The sequence below is a fragment of the Tachypleus tridentatus genome, chromosome 2, assembly GCF_004210375.1.
Source record: "Tachypleus tridentatus isolate NWPU-2018 chromosome 2, ASM421037v1, whole genome shotgun sequence".
Classification (NCBI taxonomy): Eukaryota; Metazoa; Arthropoda; class Merostomata; order Xiphosura; family Limulidae; genus Tachypleus; species Tachypleus tridentatus.
Window position 1 is genome coordinate 924074 of NC_134826.1, and position 27992 is coordinate 952065.

At 34.9% G+C, this 27992-nt stretch overlaps 3 pseudogenes; 2 read left to right on the plus strand and 1 right to left on the minus strand.

Annotated features, from left to right (window-relative positions):
* The first annotated feature begins 7038 nt into the window (after positions 1-7038).
* Positions 7039-7464, plus strand: LOC143237028 (innexin shaking-B pseudogene; annotated as a pseudogene).
* Positions 7465-7468: 4 nt separating this feature from the next.
* Positions 7469-8095, plus strand: LOC143237033 (innexin inx1 pseudogene; annotated as a pseudogene).
* Positions 8096-22043: 13948 nt separating this feature from the next.
* On the minus strand, positions 22044-25074 carry LOC143237042 (histone H3-like; annotated as a pseudogene).
* Between the last annotated feature and the right edge of the window lie 2918 nt (positions 25075-27992).

Here is a 27992-nt window from a genome sequence, read left to right on the forward strand (position 1 = left end):
CACAAACTCTCGATAAGAAACGGGAACGTGTACGTCTCTTGAGGGCGTTTGATACTGAATGTGTGTTTTCGGTCATTGAATGAAAGTGACGTCCATGTTAACCTACAATATGTCAGGCTATAGGGGTAGCTAGCTAGGCACCGTACTCTAGCGTCGTTAGAAGCTCCTTAAATCCGGTGTAAGATACTATTAATATGTATATCTGGTAACCGTAATAAAGATCTGTTTTGTGTTCTATTATTACGATAAATATTCCGTGGACTGTGATATTAACGTGATGAAACTTTGTAGAATGGACGGCAACTGCCTGTTGTGGAGACACTTGTGTGGAGGATGACGTTTCGAAACGTCGTCCTCTACACTTGTGTCTCTACAACAGGCAGTTGCTGTCCATTCTATAAAGTTTCATCATGAATACTCTGCCTAAACAATCTATCAAAATGGTATTAACATGTTTTTGCAGTTCGATTTTTTAACTAAAATACAAGAATTGTTTGTTTGTGACCAATATATTTGACATTCATTATTGGATGCCGAACACTTTTTCTTATTTTACGCATATTTACACGAAAACTGCCAGAGTGAGCCGTTCTTAATTTATCAGTGATAGGCTAGAGAGAAGGCAGTAAGTTACTTTCACCCGCCTTGCCTCTCGGTCTTTTATTTTACCAACGACTGAGAGGACGAGCATGTGCGGTGACGAGGATTTGAACCCGCGACCCACAGATGGCGAGTCAAACGCCCTAATCACCCTGCCAACCACTTTGTTTTACCTTGACCTCTAGTGTCCATGTATTGCTCTCCAGTATTTGTATCTTGACCTCTAATGTTCGTGTCTTGACCTCCAGTGGGTTTTGTACTGACCATATGGGTGTTAACCTCCATTATTTTGTTCTTAGTCATCAAGTTTTCTGTCTTGACCTTCGTTGTACGTGTTTGACCTCCAGTGCTTATTTTTTGCTTTTCTTGACCCTTAATGTTTGCAACATGCTTCAAAAGGCTTATAATAACTAATCCACTCCTAATGGCTCAGAGGTAAGTCTTATAATGTTATAATGTTAAAAGACGGGTTTCGATACCCTTAGTGGACACAATACAGACAGTTTATTTCCGTAGCTTTATGTTTTAAACGCATGTTAGTGTGAACGTACTCACTACGATACAGGTCCAGCTTATCTTACGAATGAGGTTATCGAAAATTAGTATAACCTAATAACCTACGTTGATCAAAGTGTAGATTTTCGAAATACTATGTTTGTTATACCAACCTTGGCCTTAACAAACAATAACAAACACAACTAATAAATCATCCGAAACAACTACATTACAAAAAGTTCCATTTTGCGTATTTTTACTCTAGTATCTTTCTCGGATTTAAAACTATGTTATATTTTTCTTGCTTTTTTAATTCTGAGAGGACAAATTACTTCTTTTATTAAGTGGTTTAAGATTAATATTTCATTTATGTATCATGTTAAGAAGAAAAATTAACCCTAATCAGAATTTTGATCAATAACGACTTTCCTCGGTTACTCAACAGAATAAACTCTTACACGAAAGCTTCGTTTCAATTGAAATTAATATAAGTCATGGTGTTTAGCAGAATTTGTTACACCAATTATTACCACAGCAACAGGGCACGAGGAAGTTTGGTTCAGCGAGTTGGTCTCGTGCAAGGACATATGATGAATAATAACAGTGTTATCACGTCGTGAACTAAATATTACGTGATGGTTAACTCACCGTTAATGAACGATTCTTATTAGTGTTTCATAACCACATCATTTACATACATATCTTATCTGTTTTCTTCCGCTGTTATATTCCATAAGTACGTAATTCAAATGTTTATACACAAATGCCATCTGACGGTACGAATTGTAAGCACTATAAATTTTAAGATTTCTGTGCATCGCTCGAATGATTTTGCTTCCATCTAGTGGTAAGTGTATTTAACTCAATTTACACACTACACGTACTGCGAATGTATTTAACAATTTAGGCCTATTTTTAAATTATTCAACAAAAAATTTATTCCAAACGTTATATGTGTATTTTACGAATTTACCTACTTTTTAACCATTTATTGACGAATATTAGTCCTGAAATAGTAACATATTCTTGCCAAAATGACAATAAATATTTTAGATAAACTGTATATAGATCTTTATTTTGTTTTAGAAACTTCAAACTTACAAGAATATTGAATAGAGATTTGTACAGAAACATTTATCAATAGTAAACTTTCAGTAATTCATTCCACAAACATATTGCTGTTTGTTGGTTTTACTTCTTCAATTATCTGAAACTATGTTACTGATACAAACACAGTTGATAATTAGTAAGCGCTTAGTGATTGGTGAACAAAAGGTTCTTATCCTTACGTCACGAATTCGTTATATTCTTGAACACTAATATTTTGTTCTTTCGAATAAATCAGTCACAGCTGATTACGAAATATTCTCTGTCAGTAAGAGTCACAGTCTTTACCAGTAAGATTGTCTCTCAGTACTGACAGCAGCTGTTCTTAATGATATTTTCTGTCAGTATTGACAGTATAGCTGTTGTTGGGTTTGACTGTCAGTACTGACAGTATATTTTATTAGTGAAATTGTTTGTCAGTGATAACAGTAGTTGTCGTTAGTGAGATTATAGTTAGAAACAAGTGAGTGCATTCAGTATTCATTGACATATTATTGTTAGAAACAATGACTGGATTATTGTTTAATGATATATTATTGTTACAAACTGCTTGTATTCATTTTTTACGACATTATATTCTTGTTAGGAACAAAGCGACTGAATTCATTCTCACTTGACAACACTTTATTATATAACAGTAACAGTACTGTCTGTTGTATGTCCATGTAACTACATATCTGTATAAATATAATAGTACTGTCTGTTGTATGTCCATGTAACTACTAATCTATATAAGTATAATAGCACTGTTTCTTATATGTCCATGCAACTACGTATCTATATAAATATAATAGTACAGTTTGTTGTATATCTATCTAACAAATGATTTATATAAATGTAACAGTACTGTCTGTTGTATGTCCATGTAACTACTAATCTATGTAAGTATAATAACACTGTTTCTTATATGTCCATGCAACTATGTATCTATATAAATATAATTGTACAGTTTGTTGTATGTCCATCTAACTAATGATTTATATAAATGTAACAGTACTGTCTGTTGTATGTCCATGTAACTACATATCTATATAAATATAATAGTACTGTCTCTTGTATGTCCATGTAACTACTAATCTATATAAATATAATAGCACTGTCTCTTGTATGTCCATGTAACTACTTATCTCTATAAATATAATAGTACTGTCTCTTGTATGTCCATGTAACTACTTATCTCTATAAATATAATAGTACTGTCTCTTGTATGTCCATGTAACTACGTATCTATATAAATATAATAGTACAGTTTGTTGAATGTCTATCTAACTAATGATTTATATAAATGTAACAGTACTGTCTGTTGTATGTCTATGTAACTACTAATCTATATAAATATAAAAGCACTGTCTCTTGTATGTCCATGTAACTACTTATCTCTGTAAATATAATAGTACTGTCTCTTGTATGTCCATGTAACTACGTATCTATATAAATATAATAGTACAGTTTGTTGTATGTCTGTCTAACTAATGATTTATATAAATGTAACAGAACTGTCTGTTGTATGTCCATGTAACTACTAATCTATGTATGTATAATAGTACTGTCTGTTGTATGCCCATGTAACTACTTATCTCTATAAATATAATAATATTATGTTGATTGTCCATGAAACTACTTATCTATATAATAATAATAGCACTATTTGTTGTATGTCCATGTAATTACTTCATTGATATGAATGGATCTTTAGTAAAATTGATATGGAGATTCATATGGTTTATAGGGAGATACATACAACTTTTTAGTTTTGCATTTTGCGGGTTTTTTTGGGGGCGTTTGTGCCTTTTTTATTGCTGCTTTGCCCTTTGTTCTTGGATTTTCACCAAATTTAGCATGAAGGTTTTGTGGCTCCATGCGGAGAGACTTACAAACCTGCTGTTTCTCATTCCATGTTTTACAGGTTTTATTGGCGATTTCCTTTTTATCCAATTACATATAAGGGAAGTAACATTTCATGTCCTTAGATACTTTAATTAATCCTGAATTTACATAATTTATGTGAACTTAAAGATCTGTAAATTGAGTTTCCATACATGTGGTGTGCACAGCACAGATAGCCAGTGTTTAGCTTTGTGCTTAATTACAAACAAACAATTCATTCAAAACGCTAGAGCGAACACTAAAGCTAAAATTTTGCTTTAGCTAATACAGTAAACATCTCACAATCACGGCAAAATACGGCAAAATAAACACATTAGGGTTATTGACATCTCACAAATACGGCAAAATAAGACACATCAGGGTTAAACAGTGGATAATATCTTACAAATACAGCAAAATAAAACGCATTAAGGTTAAACAGTAGATGAAATCTCACAAACATAACAAAATAACAAAATAAAGCACATTAAGATTAAACAGTGGATAATATCTTACAAATACAGCAAAATAAAACGCATTAAGGTTAAACAGTAGATGAAATCTCACAAACATAACAAAATAAAGCACATTAAGATTAAACAGTTAAACAGTGGATAATATCTTACAAATACAGCAAAATAAAACGCATTAAGGTTAAACAGTAGATGAAATCTCACAAACATAACAAAATAAAGCACATTAAGATTAAACAGTAGATATCTCACAAACATAACAAAATAAAACACATTAGTGTTAAACAGTAGATTATATCTCACAAACATAACAAAATAAAACACATTAGTGTTAAACAGTAGATGATATCTCACAAACATAACAAAATAAAACACATTAAGGTTAAACAGTAGATATCTCACAAACATAACAAAATAAAACACATTAGTGTTAAACAGTAGATTATACCTCACAAATATAAAATAAAACACATTAGTGTTAAACAGTAGATTATTTCTCACAAACATAACAAAATAAAACACATTAGTGTTAAACAGTAGATGATATCTCACAAACATAACAAAATAAAACACATTAGTGTTAAACAGTAGATTATATCTCACAAACATAACAAAATAAAACACATTAGTGTTAAACAGTAGATTATTTCTCACCAACATAACAAAATAAAACACATTAGTGTTAAACAGTAAATTATATATCACAAACATAACAAAATAAAACACATTAGTGTTAAACAGTAGATTATATCTCACCAACATAACAAAATAAAACACATTAGGGTTACCCCATTGTTTAATTTTATTCACAGATGTTTACATTTAGTTTAACCCCTGACTCGAACTCTCCAGTTTATTCATTATAACTGGGTGATGTTTCTTTCTTTGGCGTTTATTAAATAACACACTATTAGTTTTTTCATAAAAAACTTTTATTTTTTTGTTCAGCGTGATTTTAATTGATATCTTTGAAAATAAAACAAAACTTTATTTAATCAACTCCAAATTGTCTGGCTGAATAATGCGACGCAGAGGTCGCTGTTGTACAAGTACTTGATACAGTCAATGTATCCAAACAAAATATTTCCCGTATTGTTGGTAATGTCACCCAAAACTATAATTCTCTTTCACCTGCATACATCTCTGCTAACCGTGGTAAAGTTCTGTCGGAAAAGATAAATCCATTGACAATGAGTATAAGCCCTTAATATTAAATGTACATATTGCTATCCAATGGTGTGCTCCACTGGTATATCACGTGACTTACCTAACCACGCTCATTGAAGAGTCAAGGTGATTGGAGTAAGTTTTGTATACATATGTTCTACTGAATAAATATAGACGTTTTTTATCAGAATATCGAACCCTTCTTTCAAAGGTTTCAAATCTAGATGCAGCGTATTTACAACGCAAGTACATTTCTACTTGTATAAATAGGTACAACTCCGAGGATACCTCGCTAGAGGGCGTGTTGATGGTAAGTTGTTTAGTTTTATCTTGTAAACATTAAATTAGAAAATAACGATATTATTTTTTAACATAAAAATTTTCATTAGGCTTTTTTAATATTTAATTTTCGAAATTTTAGAACAAATTCGCTCGATTTGTTCTATTTTCGTTTAGTCAAATAGTGACGTGGGCTAATAACTTTAAAGTTGTCCGGGCACCACCAGGAGATACTCACATTGTAGAGTGCATCGATCTTGTCACTTCTGTTTGTATCTATGTGGTACCTACCTGAATCTGTGACAAAAGAAATGTACTATGCTCTGTTATTGCATCATTTGTGATTATGATTATATTGAAACAACGGTACTTTTAATAAAGAACTAGCCAGGTTACTCGTTCTTCGAAAGGACAGTATTTAAACTTACAATCTAAACTATATACTTAATGACGTACTAACTCGAAATTACCCCTCCTCCCCACATCCTTATTTGTTATTTGCCCCCTTTTCTTGACACCACTCCCAGTGTCACAAACTAGTTATCTGCGCTTCAATTTCTCTATTCATCGAGAATTTATCATCGCTTGCTCAGGCAGTGGCCGAGTGAGTGCTCGGCAAGGCCCAACCTACGACTGTGCTCAAACAGCACTTCATATAAGTCAGGGTTCTATTAGCACATGAAATATGTGTATATATTTAAAGTTAATGTTTAACCATTAACTACATCTCTCACTGTGTTTCAATATAATACAATTAAGCGATGTTGTTATAGCTATGCCTAATGTTTCTATATCCTTATACGTTATTGAGCCACTTAGCCCAATTCTACCAATAACTACAGAGAAAGTTAACTATAATGAGTTATTACTAACCACTTATTTTACTTTTTTTTTAAAAACTTATTAACTTTTTTGTAGTATTTTCAGTTGTATATATATTGGTCCTAAGCCTAGTACAATGTTATTCAATTATATTTGTTTTACTCGCAGTTCAAGTTCAGAGGAAAACCGAAGTTTGTATCATAGAAGAGGAAAGTCTTGACATCATAAAATGATATATTTGTTTCAAGCTCTCAAAGGCCTGGTTAAAGTAGGACCTGTGTCCATCGACAATACTGTATTTCGATTGCACTGGCTGTGTACTACAACTTTTTTACTGACTTTCAGTGTACTCGTTACCACTAGCCAGTATGTGGGGAATCCCATCCACTGTATGCCGATAGGTGGCGTTCCACACGATCTGCTTGAGTCCTTTTGCTGGATTCATTCAACCTTTTCTGTCTCGAAAGCCTTCGATCTCCATGTAGCACAAGAAATCCCTTATCCAGGAGTATCCAATTCCAGTGGATCTTCTAAGGATTATCATTCATACTACCAGTGGGTGGGATTTGTGCTCTTTCTTCAGGCCTTATTTTTTTTATATGCCCTATTACCTATGGAAGGTTTCGGAAGGAGGGCTACTGGAAGCAATTTGTAACAGAATGCAGATCGTTATTGTTTCGGACGAAGAGCTTCGTAAGAAAACAGCAGATGTTACACAGTATATTTTGAAACACAGAGGGCACCACAAGTACTATGCTCTCAAATATTTTTTATGCGAACTTTTGTGCCTGATGAACGTCATTGGTCAATTTTACCTTCTTGATTTGTTCCTTGGTGGACGATTTCTTACTTATGGATTTGAACTCATGCGATTTTCACGAGGAGACCAAAAAGACGCTGCGGATCCCATGACTTCTGTCTTCCCAAGAATGGCGAAATGCGACTTTTACTTGTATGGAAGCTCGGGTGATGTTAGAAAACACAACAGCCTCTGTATTCTTCCGCAGAATATTGTGAATGAAAAGATTTACATTTTCATTTGGTTTTGGTTTATTGTTCTAGCTACCTCGACCATTATTGTGGTTTGCAGTCGGTTAGTTGTAATTTGCTTTTCAAAATCAGACTATACGTTCTGCGCAGTAGATTCAGACTTAACGAGGAAGATCAACTGCGCATCGTTAGCCGAAACGTTGATATCGGTGACTGGTTCTTACTGTACATGCTCGGACAAAATGTTGACCAGCTTGTCCTTCGCGAAACTGTGGAAGAGTTGGTTAAAGCATTAGTGATAAACAATAAAGCCAGCCTTCCAAATGTTATCTAAAATGATAACTGTTCGAAACGTTTGAAATCAAGGGCTAAGCTAAGCCTAATGTTTCTTTTATTCAAACTGAATAATATTAAAGATGGCGTATGTTATCTGGAAATTTCAGTTGTACGTGAACATTAACTTCTATGGCAGGAAGCGTGAATTTTTATTACGATATGATTGCTAAGAAGAATAAATAACAGTGTTTCAACATCGTTTCTGTATGTGTGTGTTCGTTGCTTGTCAACGAACCGTTCTGCTCAGTACGTTGACTTGTCAGCCGGCGTAATGAACTGTGTTACTAAACGAAACGCTTTCTTCCAATGATTTCGTACAACAGATAAATTATAGTTGAAATATAAGTGTATGCTTTTCTCGTAATATAAACCCAGTAGAGAGTGAAACGATTGCAGCTATTACTAATGTTATTACGATGATTTATTGTACTGACAGTGATATGTCTGTGGATCAATACTACTAAAAACCGGGTTTCGATACTCGTGGTGGGCAGAGCACAGATAGCCCTTTGTGTATGTGTGTTTCCAGAAAGCCATCGGGCCATCTGCTGAGTTCACCGAGGGGACTCGAACCCCTGATGTTGGCGTTGTAAATCCCTTTGTGTAGCTTTGTGCTTAATAAGAAATGACAATAACAACATAATGATAGTCAATTACAAACTGTATAACTGTTCAACTTAGTTGTTGAATATCTTATGTATTTTATTTTATTTTGTACTCTACTTGTTAAACTAAATGTATGTATGCACGAAATAAAGCTTACTACACACCAATATTATGTTTTGCGCATTTCACTTGTGTGCTAGTGTTCGCTTGCTCTGGCGTTAGAAATCTGCGTTCAGGTGGCTAAGAACTGTTTGTTTGCTTTTCAATTTTGCGCAAAGCTACATGAGGGCTGTCTGCTCTAGCCGCCCCTAATGTAGCAGTGTAAGACTAGAAAGAAAGCAGCTAGTTATCACCACTCACCGCCAACTCTTGGATTACTCTTTTACCAACGGATAGTGAGATTGACCGACACATTATAGCGCACCCACAGCTGAAAAATCGGCATGCTTGGTGTGACGAGGATCCAAACCCGCGACCCTCGGATTACGAGTCGAGTGCCTTAACCACCTTGGCCATGACTAAGAAGCTTAAATAGTTTTATATGAAAAATTTTAAAATTTCCATTGTAGTATAAATATTCTCCAAATGTCTCATACACAACTAACTTCGTCTTCAATAAACCGCTGTATGTAGCTAGAGGAGAGTGGGAGGCGCGATCCCTGGGGGCCATGAGGATTTGTCTGTCTGGGGGCACCACCAAAATTGAACCGAAACAAAAATGCTGATTTAATTTTGATTCTAAATAAACAAAACGCTTATACAATTTTATGTTGAATCTGTTAAATGATACAATATGTCGAAAAAATGTTATTGTTTTATTACGGTGCTGTTTTGTTTTAAATCATCATATGTTTGACAATTGTTTTGCACAAAGCTGCATAATGTGCAAGATGTCCATTCTCGCCCTTGATTATTAAACGATAGATTATAGGGGGATATATTTAGTCATCTATCTTCCGGATATAACTGACTGCTCTTGTTTGTCACTCTGATAACGCACTAACGGTCCTGAAGAGTGGAATTTTTTTTCTCCTTAACGATACGAGAGCCACCAATCTTTATAATCCTAGTGATGGGCTTGTTAACCACAAGACCGCGCCCGAACTAGGGACCATTAGCGTTTAGCGTCAAAATAGTGTGATGGCCTGGCATGGCAGGGTGTTTAGGGTGTTTGGCGCGATCTGAGGATCGCGGGTTCGAATCTCATTTTCGCCATTTCAGCCGTGGGGGTGTTATAATTTTGCGGTCAATCCCATTATTCGTTAGTAAAAGGGTAGCCCAAGAGTTGGCGCTGGGTGGTGATGACTAGCTGCTTTCCCTCTAGTCATTCATTGCCAGATTAGGGACGGCTAATGGAGATAGTCTTCGTGAAGTTTTGCGCTAAATTCATAAGAAACAAACAAAATATTGTGTAGAATCAAATACAAAGTAATTCTTAATGACGAGAAACCCACTTGAAATAAAAATATATCTCAGAACGGCTGGTATGGGTATTAACACTTTTATTGATAAGAGAGAAGAACGTTTCGACCTTCCTAGGTCATCTTTTTTAGGTTAACCTGAAGATGACGTAGGAAGATCGAAACGTTGTTCTCTCCTTATCAATAAAAGTGTTAATATCCATACCAGCCGTTCTGAGATACAAATACAAAGTAGTTGCTCTTCGTGCCTGTGGTGATCTGTTATCGAAGATGACAGAGTTTATCTGTGTTCCACTGTGTAGTTAATAAATGGTACAATACTTATCGGTATTTCGAAAGTGGGATAAAATGCGAAAAGTTCTGTAGTGTCGTACATCTAATGGACAAACCTTCATGTGACGTAGTTGGTTTGTTGGGACTGTTATCAGTTTTCTCTCAATATTTTAACTACTATAGTGTCGTACATCTGATGGACAAATCTTCATGTGATGTAGTTGGTTTGTTGAGACTGTTGTCGGTTTTCTCTCAATATTTTAACTACTATAGTGTCGTACATCTGATGGACAAATCTTCATGTGATGTAGTTGGTTTGTTGAGACTGTTGTCGGTTTTCTCTTAATATTTTAACTACTATAGTGTCGTACATCTGATGGACAAATCTTCATGTGATGTAGTTGGTTTGTTGAGACTGTTATCAGTTTTCTCTTAATATTTTAACTACTATAGTGTCGTACATCTGATGGACAAATCTTCATGTGATGTAGTTGGTTTGTTGGGACTGTTATCAGTTTTCTCTTAATATTTTAACTACTATAGTGTCGTACATCTGATGGACAAATCTTCATGTGATGTAGTTGGTTTGTTGAGACTGTTATCAGTTTTCTCTTAATATTTTAACTACTATAGTGTCGTACATCTGATGGACAAATCTTCATGTGATGTAGTTGGTTTGTTGAGACTGTTGTCGGTTTTCTCTCAATATTTTAACTACTATAGTGTCGTACATTTGATGGACAAATCTTCATGTGATGTAGTTGGTTTGTTGGGACTGTTATCAGTTTTCTCTAATATTTTAACTACTATAGTGTCGTACATCTGATGGACAAATCTTCATGTGATGTAGTTGGTTTGTTGGGACTGTTATCAGTTTTCTCTTAATATTTTAACTACTATAGTGTCGTACATCTGATGGACAAATCTTCATGTGATGTAGTTGGTTTGTTGAGACTGTTATCAGTTTTCTCTTAATATTTTAACTACTATAGTGTCGTACATCTGATGGACAAATCTTCATGTGATGTAGTTGGTTTGTTGAGACTGTTATCAGTTTTCTCTTAATATTTTAACTACTATAGTGTCGTACATCTGATGGACAAATCTTCATGTGATGTAGTTGGTTTGTTGAGACTGTTATCAGTTTTCTCTTAATATTTTAACTACTATAGTGTCGTACATCTGATGGACAAATCTTCATGTGATGTAGTTGGTTTGTTGGGACTGTTATCAGTTTTCTCTTAATATTTTAACTACTATAGTGTCGTACATCTGATGGACAAATCTTCATGTGATGTAGTTGGTTTGTTGGGACTGTTATCAGTTTTCTCTTAATATTTTAACTACTATAGTGTCGTACATCTGATGGACAAATCTTCATGTGATGTAGTTGGTTTGTTGGGACTGTTATCAGTTTTCTCTTAATATTTTAACTACTATAGTGTCGTACATCTGATGGACAAATCTTCATGTGATGTAGTTGGTTTGTTGGGACTGTTATCAGTTTTCTCTTAATATTTTAACTACTATAGTGTCGTACATCTGATGGACAAATCTTCATGTGATGTAGTTGGTTTGTTGGGACTGTTATCAGTTTTCTCTTAATATTTTAACTACTATAGTATCGTACATCTCATGGACAAATCTTCATGTGATGTAGTTGGTTTGTTGAGACTGTTATCAGTTTTCTCTCAATATTTTAACTACTATAGTGTCGTACATCTGATGGACAAATCTTCATGTGATGTAGTTGGTTTGTCGGGATTGTTATCAGTTTTCTCTCAATATTTTAACTACTATAGTATCGTACATCTCATGGACAAATCTTCATGTGATGTAGTTGGTTTGTTGAGACTGTTGTCGGTTTTCTCTCAATATTTTAACTACTATAGTGTCGTACATTTGATGGACAAATCTTCATGTGATGTAGTTGGTTTGTCGGGATTGTTATCAGTTTTCTCTCAATATTTTAACTACTATAGTGTCGTACATCTAATGGACAAACCTTCATGTGATGTAGTTGGTTTGTTGAGACTGTTGTCGGTTTTCTCTTAATATTTTAACAACTATAGTGTCGTACATCTGATGGACAAATCTTCATGTGATGTAGTTGGTTTGTCGGGATTGTTATCAGTTTTCTCTCAATATTTTAACTACTATAGTATCGTACATCTCATGGACAAATCTTCATGTGATGTAGTTGGTTTGTTGGGACTGTTGTGTACTTTTTGTCAAAATGCAAGCCAGGGTCCTTGTTTCTGTTATAATTCTGTTGTGATAATGTTCTCCGGTGATGTATAAGGTCCTAGATTCCTTTGTGCGTTTTTTTTTTTTTTTGTTAACACCATATTATTCGAAAGTGGCATTGACATTTGAAAGATGCTGGTCTAAGAAGACAAGTTATAAAGTTAATTAACGTTTCTTCGAACTGTTAAGGTCATGACATTTAGATGATGCGGGCTGTCTGGGCTGCGCGTGAAAAGAGACATTTCTAATCCGTTTTCTGATAGACGTGCGTTACGTAATGGTCGCCAAAATGTTAAAGCTGTATCCCAGTAACTACGTCGTGCTTTTCGCTTCTTAAGGTTTCTGGTTTGAGTTAAATAAATTAGGATGAGAAAATAAATACAAGAAATGTCCATGACTCGTACTATTGAAGGGTATATCCTTCATCTTTTCGAGGTTATTATAACCTGAATAATAAGTGCATATTTCTAGCCTGTAATACATTATATTATATATATGTGTGTGTAAAAGTGTTGATGATGGACAAATACGTTAAAGTTTGTTTGTTTTTGAATTTCGCGCAAAGCCACACGAGAGATATCTGTACTAGCCGTCCCTAATTTTTCAGTGTAAGGCTAGAAGGAAGGCAGCTAGTCATCACCACCCACTTCTAACGCATGGGCTACTCTTTTACTACCGAATAGTGGATTGGTAGTAACATTATAACGCTCTTACAGCTGAATGTGGCGATCATATTTAGTGTGACGAGGATTCAAACTCGCAACCCTCGGATTACGAATCGAACGCCCTAACCACCGGCCCGGCATGGCCAGGTGATTAAGGGTTACAGGTTTGAATCCTCGTCACACCAAACATGCTCGCCCTTTCAGCCGTTGAAGCGTTATAATGTGACGGTCAATCCAACTATTCGTTGGTAAAAGAGTGTCCAAAGAGTTGGCCGTGGGTGGTGATGATTAGCTGCCTTCCATCTAGTATTACACTGCTTAATCAGGGACAACTAACGGAAATAGCCCTCGTGTGGCTTTGCGCGAAATTCAAATAAAAAATCAAACCAGAAAGAAGCTACATTGGATTATCTACTGTGTCCACCGCGAGGAATCTAACTCTTATTTTAGCGTTGTAAGTCTATAAAGTTAATGTTGTCCCACCGGGGGGCATATCATTAGAACTGTTACTGTTAAGATGTTACTGCTGGGACGTTATTAAAGGTGATATTGAGATATTAATAGGTTGAGATAACATAAGAATAACTATAGTTGGAATTTAATGGAACAAATATCATTGGAACGTCAATAAACACTTATGAATTGTTTACACAGAAAGATGGCAACTGGTAGAAATATAAGTTCTAACGTTTCGACAAGTTTTCTTGTCGTCTTTTCGCATTGCATATGAATGAGAGATATTGAATTACTTCTTCACGTATAGCTGTTTTACAAATTAACACCACGAGCGCTGACTGTAGTATCTTTGACATAACGCCATGAAGAAAACGAACATTAACTCTAGAACAAGTGTAGGATTTTTCACTTAACCTTTTTGTTTCCACAACTTGTTTAAACTGGTTGGCTCGCAAAAAATAACTTATACTACAGGTTATGTATGGTCCATTAACATAACATAAATCTTGGAAGAGCGTAAGGACCTACTGGTTCATCTCGGTTGTTCTATCCTCTAAAGTAAATTAAAAAATAAATAGGAAGCTTAAAACCAGCCCATATCAGGCATATACATATTAAGGTTTCAGACCACCTCCCCCGCAATAACACAGCAGTATTTTTTGGGGGGAATTTATACTGCTAGAAACCGAGTTTCGATACCAGTGATGGGCAAAGCACAGATGGTCCTTTCTGTAGCTTTGTTTGTACTTAAATTCAAAACACTTAAATTTACTGCTTCTACAAGATCTGAAAGCAATCCATTCCAGAGGCTGACCACTTTGATAGAAAAATGAAACTGTCTTAGCTAATGATGACATCTAACTGCCCAAATTTATAGTTGTGTCTGCTAGTCCTCATATTCTCACCAATAAGTACCAAACAATGATGTATCAACAATATCAATTCCCTTTACAATCTTAAACACCTCAATCAGATCTCGAATAACTCTTTATTTCTTCAAAGGAGAACAGTTTGAGATATTTCAGTCTCTCCTCACGTGAGAGTCCCTTCATTCCAAGAACCATTCTAGTAACCGTTCTCTAAACACTTTCCAACAATTCAATGTCTTTCCTAAGGTAGGGAGCCCAAGACTGAACACAATATTTCGAATGTGGCCTAATCAGTTACCTGTACATTGAAATTATAACCTATTTAGACTTGTATTCAATATTTTTATAGATACAATTTAAAATCCTATTTACCTTACCACTAGTAACAACACATTGCTTCGATGGTTTTAGAAACTGATCGACTATTACATCAGGTTCCTTTTCTTTCATGACACTGTTAAGGTTATTTCTATCCAAATTATACTTAATTATTAAAATTATGATAACCCATATAAATTATCTTGCATTTATTATAATTAAAACCCATCTACCATTTTACTTGTCCAACTCATTAAATGATCTAAATCAATTTGTAAATTAGCAGCATCCTCTTCACAGCTAACAACATCCAAGACCTTAATATAATCTGTAAATGTAAGTAATTTAATGACCATTCCTTCATCTATGTTGTTGATATAAATCAAATGGAGCAATGGTTCTAAGATAGAGCCATGAGGTACCACACATAGAAAATTAATCCAGTTTGACAGAAATCCATTTGTAACAATCCTCTGCTTTCTTTCATCCGTCCAATCTTCTATCCAATTTGCTAACTTGTCCCCCACACTTATAGAGACAGTTTCTATAGGTATTTTATGTGGCACCTTTTCAAATACTTTCTGAAAATCCAAGTATATCAAATATATACACTTACTCTTATCTACATATGCAGTGACATTTTCAAAAAATGTCAAAAGATTTGTTACGCAAGATTTTTCCTTAGTGAAATCATGTTAACATTGTTCGATAACATTTTAAATTTAAATAGATTTGCAAAGCATCTTTATAACAGGAGTTCTAAAGCTTTTCCCACAACTGCTGTAAGACAAATGGGTGTGTAATTACTGGGATAATATTTATCACCTTCCTTGAAAAGAGAAGAAAAGAAAACATTTGTTAACTTCCAATCCTCTGGTACCTATCCATTATTCAAAGACTGATTAAAAGAAGCAGCAAGTGGTTCACATGTCCAATCTTTAACCTCCTTCAAAACTATTGGAGAAATCTTACCCAAGAGTCTGGTCATTTTACCAAACATCACAATTTTTTCAAAACCATCTCAGATTTAATGTATTCATCTTGTTTGAGCTCGTGTCCATTCATCAACTGCTCAAGATGTGGAATACTGCTAAAATCTTCCTTAGTAAGAAGAACAAAAGAAAAACAAAATTTAATAACCCGACCATCTCATAACCATCAGATACAAGCGTTTATTTATCATCCGTCAGTTGTCCTATCCCCATTTTAACGTTTTGTTTACCCTTAATGTATTTAAAGAAATCCTTACTGTTTATTTTATGTCTTTTTGATGTCCTAATTTCCAGTTTTAACCAACTTTCTGGATATTTTATAATCTTCTAGATCTCCTGTCATGTCAATCAATTTAAATTTACTAAATTTTAAAGGTCGATATGCTGGACTGTGGTCATTACAAAAGGGATGACCAAATTCTGCTATTCGATCAGAACTATGAGTAGTTCAGATGACGTGGTATTTTTCTTCTTGTCAATCAGTTTAAAACTAAGGACAACTAACAAAAATACCCTTTGAGTAGCTTTGCGCGAATGTTCCACAAACATTTAAAAAAAAATAATTATAGAACTCTGTTTTTGTACGATTCTTAAAAAAAAAGTACAAATCGTATTTTTGCTACATTATTCTTAGCTGAGGCGATTCTGTCCTCTTTATAAAGTACTGAATCTTAATTAAGATAAGTTTTAATAACATTTAACGTTCATAATTTCTTCTGTGTCATAAATAGTGATAGTTTATTTCTTATCCATGTAAGCATTTCCATCCATATGAGTATTAAATAAATTATAATTAGCTCTTAGGAACGATGAAAAAAACCTAAAACGAAACACATTAACTTGAGAATTTTGAACTTTTAAATAGATCGTCCCTTTTACCACACCTGTGTGTCTGCAGACTTACAACACTGTACAAACCAGCAATTAGTGATGTCGAGAAACCCACTTGTTGAGAAATTTATATGCAAAAACGGCTCGTTTGGGTTGAGAAAATATTTTACATAGAAGAGCGAACAACGTTTTGACCTTCTTCGGTCATCGTCAGGTTCACAAAGAAAGAGGTAACTGACCGGAAGCTGACCACATGTTTGAAAGGGATTGTGTAACTGTGTGTCGAAATGGAGAGGGCGGTATTAGATGTTTGAATATATAATTTTATTTTTTTTATTTTTTTATTTTAACATGTGGTCAGCTTCCGGTCAGTTACCTCTTTCTTTGTGAACCTGACGATGACCGAAGAAGGTCGAAACGTTGTTCGCTTTTCTATGTAAAATATTTTCTCAACCCAAACGAGCCGTTTTTGCATATAAACCAGCAATTACTGATTATTCTGAAAGGTACTTGTTTGTTTGTTTGTTTGAAGTTAAGGACACAACTGCACAATGGGCTATCTGTGCTCTCCCTGTAACAGCCCTCTAATCGTAGTGTAATACGTAATAATGTAATAATTAGAGGGTTGTGTATTATGACGGAATCTTGTTACACTTTACCTCTTTCAATAGCTATTTACACATTTGCTCACGAGATGACGCAGCATTCGTGAATGTCTTATTAAAATATACTGGCTTCATTTCGCAAAACAATTGCGTTAATTTTCATGTACTTTCTTGAATTTTCCTTGTTCTGTCAATTTCAAGCACTGAATTTAAGCTGTGCTTTCTTGTAGGCATTGTGTATTAGTTTGATAAGTTTTGCTCTGATTGAAAAACTTTTAAACAAACAAACTCACCTAGATTTAACGTTATTTAATCATCTCATCTTTTTCTGCGTATTTCATGAGGTTTCAATGAGTTACGTTCAAAAAATAATTAACTTTCTTCCTTATCATATTATACCAATAAATATAGCATACGCACGTAGCCAATAATCCATATTTTAGTAGTACCGAAGTTGTAGGTTTTTAAATTTATAAGGCAATATATGTTTTAAATATTCAATTTCCTCTTGTGTGAGAATTGCGAGATTTTCTCTCTAGTCATCCCCTGTTCTCTAATTTTTCACCATCCCTCCAAAGAGTACAAACTTCAACATAAATTACTCATAAACCTTTGTCAAGGCAACGTGCAATCCGGACCCCTGGACAAAGGCCTTTCTAACGATATTGGATTTATGGCATTTGATCGAGCAATTTGTGAGAAAATTTCCGAACAGACAGACACAAGAGTATGATTAACATAGAAGATTATAACATTACTCAGTTAATTAAATTCTTGGAAAGGGTTCAGAGGAGGGTCACTAAAATGGTGTTTGGGATGAAGGGGTGTCATATGAGGAGAGATTAAGGTCCTTAAAATTGTTTTCTCTTGAAAATAGAAGAACTGGAGTGGATCTGATTGAAGTGTTTAACATTGTAACTGATAATGTTAATGTATCGATATTTTTCATACTTAACACAAAGAACTATAGAACTAGATAACACAAATATAGATTTAGGTAAAGCGGAAATCATCTCCAGCTAAGACAGTTTTATTTTCCGAGGCCCGGCATGGCCAAGCATGTTAAGGCGTGAGACTTGTAATCTGAGGGTCGCGGGTTCGCATACCCGTCGCGCCAAACATGCTCGCCCTCCCAGCCTTGGGGGCGTTATAATGTGACGGTCAATCCCACTATTCGTTGGTAAAAGAGTAGCCCAAGAGTTGGCGGTGGGTGGTGATGACTAGCTGCCTTCCCTCTAGTCTTACACTGCTAAATTAGGGACGGCTAGCACAGATAGCCCTCGAGTAGCTTTGTGCGAAATTCAAAACAATCAATTTATTTTCCAAATAGGGTAGTTGGCCTATGGAATGGGTTGCCTTCGAATTTTGTGGAGACAGTACATCTGAGGGAGTTTAAAAGAAAGCTTGATATATAGATTAATGATAAGGGCTCACTTTAACTTATTTGTTTAATTTTTTTATTAATAGTCTTAGTATGGTTTTAGAGAATGGGACAGCTGAGATGTTATCCCTAAACAGTATGCTGTAATATTTATAAGTTTTCCATTTCAGTTACAAAGCAATTGTTTCACAAGTTTTTTTAATTTGGTTAAAAAATTATTCAAATATAAAATGTTAAAGAATGAATATTATATAAACTATTAAAATACCCGCCGCCCTCCGAGCAGATGTAACTGTTAGTTTCTGCTGAGTTAGTGGGCCTGAAACCTTTTCTGGAACTGTCTAACATTTCTATAACCATGTACTAGTACTTCACATTCAAAAATATTTACTATCCATTATAAAAGTAAATTTATTTAAAATGTAGTTTTAAAATGAGGTATCATTACAGCGTCACATCACAGAGTACATTTTATCGAAGACACAGTTATCAATGGAAGTGACCCGCTTTTCTGTTGTAACACTTATGAGATTTTCACTAAAGAAAAATAAATGTTTTTAAGTTTGTTTTGTATTCGAAACTTACTTTTTGTAATTTTTATTAGTTAAATGTAAAATATATCATTTTGTAGAATTTTCAATTGTTTTATTTATTGCTCAGCTACGTGTATATTAAAATTTTTGCCGAGCTGCAAAATATTAACCACTTTTGATTGGTGCGGAAGTTTCAGAGGCCTCAATTTTGAATGTATACGACATAAACTTTATTATAATAGGGTATGTTTTTTAGGCCTGTAGATAGCAAGAGAAACATAACATATTTTTAATCTTCGATGAATTATTTTAGATCGAATATTCGTAATGAAACTTAGTTGAATGGACGACAACTGCCTGTTGTAGAAACACGAGTGTAGTGGACGACGTGGCCGGCATGATTAGGACACTTGACTCATGATTTGAGGGTCACGGGTTCGGATCTCCGTTACACCAAACATACTTGTCTTTACAGCCATGGGGGCGTTATAATGTTACGGCCAATACAATTATTCGTTGGCCTTCCCTCTAGGTTTACACCGCTAAATGAGGGATGGCTAGCTCAAAAAGCTCCCCTGTAGCTTTGCGCGAAATTAAAAACAACAACAAAAAACAAGCAAATATTAATAGGCCTACTGAACACTTACTAATAAACAAACACACACACACACACACTGATATATATATATATATATATAATTTATTATTTATTTTCAAACTTCCGTTGCGATCCTTTCACGTATTGTGACGATCGAATTTTGGGTCGAAAACCATGACTTTAAAAACCCCGATTTAGAAAATCGTTAACCTTGTTTGTTTTTCAGAGTAAAGCCACATTACACTGCTTGCTTTATTCGCCGTGATACTCGAACACATAATTTTTGCATTGTAAGTTCTTAGAGTTACCTATGTCCTTTCAGGTATTAGCTCTTGATAAAACATTGCAAGCAATACTTGACACAAAATAATGGAGGCGGCGAGTATTTAAAGGCTTAGGAAGACTTATCCTCCATAAATGGGCAAAGAGGGACAGTTTATTTTTGAGCCCCTGTTAAAGACAAACAAGTAACCTTCCTAAATAAAATGTCCCTTACAAAGCATTGTTTCGCCAATTCGAAACTATTTATACAAGTGTAGTTAAAGTAGCCTATTTAAACGAAAATATAAAAAAACTCCCACACCCTCTATGTGTAATGTGTGAACTAAAAATGTGTTTATTTTTTATCATTGGACTGTCTGAAATAATTATATAATAAATATTACTATTTTACTTATCCTACTTTCATATCGACTGTCACATAAAACTGATATATTACCTGAACCTAATGTTCTCGATCTAGGATATCACTCCCCCCCCCCCCCCCCTGGAAATTTAAAGTGTGTATCACGTGAATACTTGATTCAATTACGGTATACAACAAGTAATATTTGAAAATAAATTTTATTCTGTTAGTTCAGAAAAATGTACTGTGTTAAAATGAAAAAAAAACAAAAAACAGCTAAATAAATTTCTCTAGTGAGGTTCCATTAAAGTTTAGATTCAACAGAGGGAGGTCGTCCCAAATCGAAACGTTGTGACTATTAATTACCTTTGAAACTTATTTAGTTCGAACTAACTATACGTTTCATTCTGTACTTAGGGTTTACTTTTTAACTGTTTATTCGAATTTTGGATACTTTAAAGTGCTTTCAATGGTAAGAATTATGAACAGATCAGATTTTTTCTTTTGTTCCACTGAGAGAATTATCAAGTCACAGTGACATCTCTCGATCTTCTCAGGTAATGATTGCGATTTTTCATTTATGTCGATTTGCATCTGTACCGAACTTGTAAAATATTAAGTTTAATATCTGATTCACTCTCGATATGTTCAGTTATTGTTGATTTATACGGTTACTCAGGTTACTCTTGATTTATACGGTTACTCAGGTTACTCTTGATTTATACGGTTACTCAGGTTACTCTTGATTTATACGGTTACTCAGGCTACTCTTGATTTATACGGTTACTCAGATTACTCTTGATTTATACGGTTACTCAGGTTACTTTTGATTTATACGGTTACTCAGGTTACTCTTGATTTATACGGTTACTCAGATTACTCTTGATTTATACGGTTACTCAGGCTACTCTTGATTTATACGGTTACCTAGGTTACTCTCGTTATGATTAGTTACCCACTTTGTTCTCAATGCCTTTTTCAGATAACACTATATAACACAAATTTTGTTCCTGTATAGTATGTGTTATTTCTTAATTGCTTATGTTGTAAAAGTACAGAAAATGGCCATTATTCCCTTCAAACTTTGCTTTTGTGACCTGGATAATGAAATTTAGAAATTAACTTATTTTCTATGTAAAAACGGGCAAATTTGCACATTTTCATTTACATAAGGTCTGAATAAAACAACATATGAATCAAGATTTACATGTGTTTATACTAAAGTTATACAAAAATGTTTAGAAATGGTAGTTTTTAGAGATTTGCAACTGTAATGTGAATCACTTTCATGTATCAGTATACAAATATAGTCTCCCATCATGTTTTTTCGTCATACGCTCCCAGGGTTACAAAAGCAAAGTTTGAAAAGAAAATTAGGTCTTTTCCATTTACTTTTAGGCATAAGCAATTGGGAAATAACACTTTCTGCCCAGAAACAAGAAAAAGTAAAATTTTGTTACATAGTGTAATATCTTAAAATAAATATATTTATAATCTGGTTTTCTCAGCCGCTTCTTCAGCTGAAAGACCGAAAAGAAAATAAGTTTGGTTCTATAATATATAAGTTGGTTTATCTTATGTTTATTTACTTGTCTGAAATTAGCCAAGAACTTACTGGGTCTACAGTTTTATCACCTACTGTTCAGTACCTATAACTTATTCAGGATATCATTAACACTTGACTACTGTGATAACAAAGTTTTGTTTCGGTTAAATCAATGTAGATATAATGTTGAATCATATATTAGCTGTTAATATAAAATATCCCATAATATGTAACGCTTCTACATTTAATTACATGTGTTACAGTAGCAACCAATTCCTAGGTTATTCTAATCGGAATTTGACTGTCGATACTATAACGCACTAGCGATTACAAAGTACGGTGTGCGGTTTTGCAGCAAAGAAACACGAGCCTTGAACCTTCAGATTTGTTTTCCAACATGCTGTTTATTAGCGCACACCCAACCTTTTGAAAACTAACACAAAGAAATAATTAAAAACTTAAACAAAACATGATTCAGAATGGAAGGAGCTCGGCATGGCCAGGTGGTTAAGGCACTTGACTCGTAATCCGAGGGGTCGCGTGTTCGAATACCCATCTCACCAAACATGCTCGTCCTTTCTGCTGTGAGGGCGTTATAATATGAGAGTCAATCCCACTATTCGTTGGTAAAAAAACTAGCCCAAGGGTTGTCGGTGGGTGGTGATGACTAGCTGTCTTCCCTCTTGTCTTACACTGCTAAATTAGGGACGGCTAGCGCAGTTAGCCCTCGTATATCTTTGCGCGAAATTCAAAACAAACCAAACCAGAATGGAAGGAAAGTGAAATAAAATATCTGCGAACAGAAAGAAAATTGAAATGTTTTCTGATGATTATAGATTTTAGTTTTAATGACGCTTTCTAAAGCATGTCATAACAAACGTCAAAATAATGTTAATTACACATAATAACAATCGGTTTATGCACATAACGTATTGCGTCAGGTATAAATTTTTTACAACTTAATACGTTAATAACCAGTTTATTTACACAGCTTAATACTTTCGTAATCGGGTTATTCACACACTTTGTCAGTAATCGGATTATTTACACAACTTGATAGGTCAGTAACCAATTTAATTACATAACTTAACAGACACTACTGGTCTGACGCGACAGAAACTTCTGGATCGATCAACAGTATCCGTGGTTTTCTATCCGCCATTGGCGTTACGGAGAGAAATGAATCTGGTAAAATAAAACCGCTTTTAAAGAACACTTAGTATAAGTTTAAAATCTCGGATGAAATTCATCTGAAATGAATATTTTTCTCCCACATTCCTCTTAACTTACGTATCGTGAATTGAAAATCAGTGGCATGTGAAAATGAATTCCAGCGCTATCTTTCGTCTTCCACGAGTTACTTACACAAGAGCCCTCTCGGCGTTTAAATCGCAACTTACTGCGTATACAAACGACGTTTGAAAAAATTATTAAGGCTCGGCATGTCCAGGTGGTTAGTTAAGGCGCTCAACTCGTAATCCGAGGATCACAGGCTCGAATCCACGTCACACCAAACATGCTCGTCCTTTCATACGTGAGGGCGTTGTAATATGAGGGTCAATCCCACTATTCGTTGGTAAAGAGTAGCCCAAGAGTTGGCAGTGGGTGGTGATGATTAGCAGCCTTCTCTCTAGTCTTACACTGCTAAATTATGGACGGCTAACGCAGATAGCCCTCGTGTAGCTTTGCGCGAAATTAAAACAAGCTCTGGTTTTGAATAGAAGTCTTTTTGGACAATGTCCTACACTCCCCACCAGTGGCACAGCGATAAGTCTGATGACTTATACTGCTACAAACTGGGTTTCTATACCTATTGGTGGGCAAAGCACAGATGACCCTTTGTGTAATTTTGTACATAACAAGACGAACAAGCTGACAATGTCCTGAAAGAAGCACATAATAGACCTGAAACGCTAATTTTACGCACCTCCTATTTAGACTCGCCAATAGACAAATGAAGACAACTATGGGAAAAAAATTCAGTTAATGTAGTTTTTTATCACACATTTTAGGCCTATATATTTTTGTAACCCACACCTACTCAGGCCCTTTTCAGGATAATGTCCATGTTCTATCTACACGTACATTTGGTACAAATAAAACATTCTTTATAGTTTCATAATTATTTGCACTTTCATTAGTTAAGTATTAACTATAAAACATTTACATAAAAAAACCTTTCAGTCTTTAGTAATTAATCCCTAAACTAATGTGGAGTCTAGTTTATAGGTGGCCTTTTAAACATTTATTTATTTAGAAATTATAGATTCACTGGGGAAAAGTGCTTAGGTGTGTCCTCATCATGTATACAGTACCTGTTTAGTTCGCTTACTAGTTCATTTTTTCTCCAGTTTTTGTCAAAACAGTTAATTGTACCAGGTAGAAATAAATGGCGCTTCGCTTCTTCTTTGTGGGTATTTGGGTATGTTCGATTTTAGATATCCAGGAGGGTCAGGTGCACAAACCTCTTCCTAACGTTCATGTCGGCTACTACTATATTGTTGTTGTAGTGCTTTTGGGCCAGAGTATCCCACAGCCAGCCATTGGTGGGGAGTAAGGTACAGTCTCTCTCTCCATATAGGCTCGTTCTTCTCGAATTCTACGGGCGAGTTGGATGTCTTTCGGCATGATGGTCACTCTCTTGCGTGAATGGTGCACAGGCTAGTGTCTTTGAAGAGGCCCACTAAGTATGCCTCACTGCCTCCCGAAGAGCCATGACAGCAGAGCTCTGGAATCTCAGGTCAGTCTTGAAGTTCTGGGCAATTTCTCTCACCAGTCTCTGGAAAGGTAGTTTTCGAATGAGCAGCTCAGTTGACTTCTGGTATCGACGGATTTCACGGAGGGCTACAGTTACTGGCCTGTAACGATAAGGTTTCTTCACACCTCCTGTAGGTGGAGCATCTTTAGTTACCAGTTGTTTTATTGGTGCTTTTCACCCGTGGATTTTCTTGCACCTTTTTTCGTGGGAGTCATAATTTGGTTTTTTCGTGCTGTATTACAATATTACACGTACGTGGAATTACACTCTTCAACTTCGGTGCTGCGAACGAGAGTAAATGGCGTTAAACTTGCTTCTTTGTTTTTGAATTTCGCGCAAATCTACACGAGGTCTATCTGCTCTAGCAGTCCCCAATTTAGCGGTGTAAGACTAGAAGGAAGTCAGCTAATCATCACCACCCACCGCCAGATCTTGTAATAGTGGGATTGGCTGTATCATTATAATGCCTCCACGGCTGAAAAGCGAGCATGTTGTGACGGGGATTCGATTCCGCGACCATCAGATTGCGACTCGAGCGCCTTAACCTCCTGGTCATGGCAGACAGATGGTGTTAAGATTTCAACTCTTGTCTTCCTGCTTATTTAATTCTAAGTTGTTGCTTCCAGTTATTCAGTTGTACGGTATTGTTTTCACGTTTATTTAAACCTACAATATTGTTTTCTAGTTTATTTCAATTCATAATATTGTTTCATTGTTTGTTTAAATCTTCAACATTCTTTCCTCTTTATTCAAATTTACAAGTTCCCCGCTGGTCTACGGATTTAGAATGATAAAATCAGGGGTTCAATTACCCATAGTGGACACAGCAGACAGCCCGATGTGTCTTTGCTATAAGTAAATACACACACATAAATTTACAATAATATTTTCCTTTTGTTTAAATTCATATTATTGTTCTCTTGTTTATTTCAGTCCACAATATAGTTTTCTCTTTGCTTAAGTCGTAATTTTGTCTCCTGTTTGTTTATAATCAATAACATTGTTCCCTTTATTATTAATATTATGTTCTTGTTAATTGAACAGTCCAGTATGGTTAAGCTGGTTTACAAAATCGAATTCTAACTCTTTGTTTCTTATATTAAAGTGGGTGACTACAGACACTTCTGTAAAACGTATCTCGAGACAGCTGGTATGAGGTATTAAAACCTTTATTAAAGTAAAGTAGAGAACAACATTTCAACTTTCTTAGGTCATATTCAGGTTAAAATATGTTCTACTGTATTATGCGGAAGCACCCGCGCGACCTACGAGTCTAAGGTTACTTAAGAGGTCCGTAAGATAAAATGCTGCAGGAGCAATAGTATTAAAAACAGGATTCCTAGGTCACAGTAGCGTGAAGTTACTAGTTTTATACTGGCAACAAATCCCATGTAAATTGGCTATTGTTCTGTGTAGACAATACCACAGAAACGTGGCGCTAATGAAGACAATGGGAGGTTTGATATTTAAGCTGTTATTCAAATGTACAATTATATTATGTCTGGTAACAACAAATATGAACTGAGTGACACAGAAACACTCGCGCTTTCCGCACGAGACACGCGTCGTCAGAGAAGACCAAAGTTCGAGTTTCAGATGATTCCGTTGTTGCTAAGCCTACTATATTCTATCGGAAATTCATCATCTATTTTGGTAATAGCAAGGTTTCTTTGTTATGGACAAACGAACAACTAAAAAGTTGGATATAAATATCCATCAATTATATCAGTTTTTTTACTTGCATTTTATAACTAATTACTACGTACTTATAAATTGCATTTAAATTGGAAATTGATCATTTAGCATCTGGAATAAACTCTTAGACTTGTGAGAGCTTTTAAACCTACCCTCAATCTTGTGCCACCAGGGGCTATAGAAGTTGTAATCTAATAATTTTTACGTTCGTATTCATCAAAACACAACTAAATTTTATGTGTCTGTGTTTTTTCCGCTAAATGATATATTATCAGCATCTTTCCCTTTCTTTAAATTTATGGCATGTAGTGTTTAAACCGAAACAATTAATATTAACCTTCGTTTTATAACTAGATACCACTTATTAACTATTACTTATATACTAGTATGCAGTTAATAAACAATTGATTCTTAATTTGTACTTGTATTTAGTTGATTATAACTATGACAACGAAACCTAACATTAAGCAAGGAATAACCAGTGTCACTTATTTACTTATTTACTCTGGAACCAGGAAGAGACGACATTAAACTATCCTCAGTGGTTGAATACACTAAGAAAAGACATCTTGAAGTTTTGGCGACAATTTTAGTGATGTATCTATGACGGACCATCGAGTTCTGTTTGTCTTATATGGTGTTCGTACTGCAATAAGTTTTCAATCTCTGTAAATAAATACCAATGCTGGCTAGACTGGTTGTATGTAGGTTTCATTGTTATGACTTAAGTATGTTTTCTCCAAAATATGGCGTTCCACAGGGTGAAGATTATAGATAATTATCAATACGTCAATCACTTCCGACCTGCGTCTATAAGTGAATTACAACACTAAAAATCAGGGATTTGATCTCAGGTAGTAACTAGAGTTCTGATAACATATTGTGTAAATTTTCGTTAAAAAAAAAAAGTTCTTTACGTGGTTAAGGCATTTGACTCGTAATCCGAGGGTTGAGGATTCGAACCCGCATGCTCGTCCTTTCAGCCGTGGGAGCATTATATGTTACAATCAATCCCACTATTCGTTGGTAAAAGAATAACCCAAGAGTTGGTGGTGGGTGGTGATGACTAGCTGCCTTCCTCTACTATTACATTGCTAAGTGAGGGATGGCTAGCGCAGATAGCCCTCGTATAGTTTTGCGCGAAATTTAAAAAACAAACCAAACCAACTTTACGAATGCTATTGTAGAATCATGACTAACAGGAGATACAGTATTTACGAAAAGCAGAGAGCTAATTGTATTTAATTTTATTTACAATTACTCAAACTCTGTTGTCTAACGCTTAAAACGCTATAAAATTTCAACATTTCATTGGGATTACGCCGAAAATGTCGTTAACAACAGTGTATCCAGCCAATGTATCAAAACATTCTGAGCTTCATAAGTGACACACAAAAGTATGTTTAATCTGTTATCAGTATTAGATCGACTTTTAGTC